This window comes from Arachis stenosperma, chromosome 10 (assembly GCF_014773155.1).
Source record: "Arachis stenosperma cultivar V10309 chromosome 10, arast.V10309.gnm1.PFL2, whole genome shotgun sequence".
Lineage (NCBI taxonomy): Eukaryota > Viridiplantae > Streptophyta > Magnoliopsida > Fabales > Fabaceae > Arachis > Arachis stenosperma.
In genome coordinates, this window is record NC_080386.1 from 77195404 (window position 1) to 77196819 (window position 1416).

Consider the following 1416-nt stretch of genomic DNA (forward strand, 5'->3'; position numbering starts at 1 on the left):
AAGCTAAGAGAAGCTAAAGCACTCCTCTCTGTAGAGGACCTAACAGAAATCTTCAAACAAGAAGATGACATGGCAGCCGAAAACAACAACAATGCCAACAATGCAAGGAAGGTGCTGGGTGACTTTACTGCACCTACTCTCGACTTCTATGGGAGAAGCATCTCTATCCCTGCCATTGGAGCAAACAACTTTGAGCTTAAGCCTCAATTAGTTTCTCTAATGCAACAGAATTACAAGTTCCATGGACTTCTATTGGAAGATCCTCATCAGTTTTTAGCTGAATTCTTGCAAATCTGTGACACTGTCAAGACCAATGGGGTTGACCCTGAGGTCTACAGACTTATGCTATTCCCTTTTGCTGTAAGAGACAGAGCTAGGATATGGTTGGACTCACAACCTAAAAAAAGCCTGAACTCTTGGGAAAAGCTAGTCAATGCCTTCTTGGCAAAGTTCTTTCCACCTCAAAAATTGAGTAAGCTTAGAGTAGAAGTCCAAACCTTCAGACAGAAGGAAGGTGAATCCCTCTATGAAGCTTGGGAAAGATACAAACAATTAATCAGAAAGTGTCCTTCTGACATGCTTTCTGAATGGAGCATTATAGGTATCTTCTATGATGGTCTGTCTGAACTGTCCAAGATGTCATTGGACAGCTCTGCTGGAGGATCTCTTCATCTGAAGAAGACGCCTGCAGAAGCTCAAGAACTCATTGAAATGGTTGCAAATAACCAATTCATGTACACTTCTAAAAGGAATCCTGTGAACAATAAGACGAATCAGAAGAAAGGAGTTCTTGAGATTGATACTCTGAATGTCATATTGGCTCAGAACAAAATATTGACTCAGCAAGTCAATATGATTTCTCAAAGCCTGTCTGGAATGCAAGCTGCACCAGGCAGTACTAAGGACGCTTCATCTGAAGAAGAAGCTTATGATCCTGAGAACCCTTCAATGGAAGAGGTGAATTACATGGGAGAACCCTATGGAAACACCTATAATCCTTCATGGAGAAATCATCCAAATCTCTCATGGAAGGATCAACAGAGACCTCAACAAGGTTTCAACAATAATAATGGTGGAAGAAACATGTTTAGCAATGGCAAGCCTTTTCCATCATCTTCTCAGCAACAGACAGAGAATTCTAAGCAGAGCCACTCTGACTTAGCAACCATGGTCTCTGATCTAATCAAAACTACTCAAAGTTTCATGACTGAAACAAGGTCCTCCATTAGAAACTTGGAGGAACAAGTGGGTCAGCTGAGTAAGAAAGTTACTGAACTCCCTCCTAGTACTCTTCCAAGCAATACAGAAGAGAATCCAAAAGGAGAGTGCAAGGCCATCAACATGGCCGAATTTGGAGAGGAGGAAGAGGCAGTGATCGCCACTGAGGAAGACCTCAATGGACATCCACTGGCCTCC

General features: G+C 42.3%; 1 non-coding gene across 1 annotated transcript; it reads right to left on the reverse strand.

Annotated features, from left to right (window-relative positions):
• Positions 1–474: 474 nt before the first annotated feature.
• LOC130958240 (small nucleolar RNA R71) lies at positions 475–582 on the reverse strand. Its single transcript, XR_009077372.1, has one exon. It is a non-coding gene; the product is annotated as a small nucleolar RNA R71 (small nucleolar RNA).
• Between the last annotated feature and the right edge of the window lie 834 nt (positions 583–1416).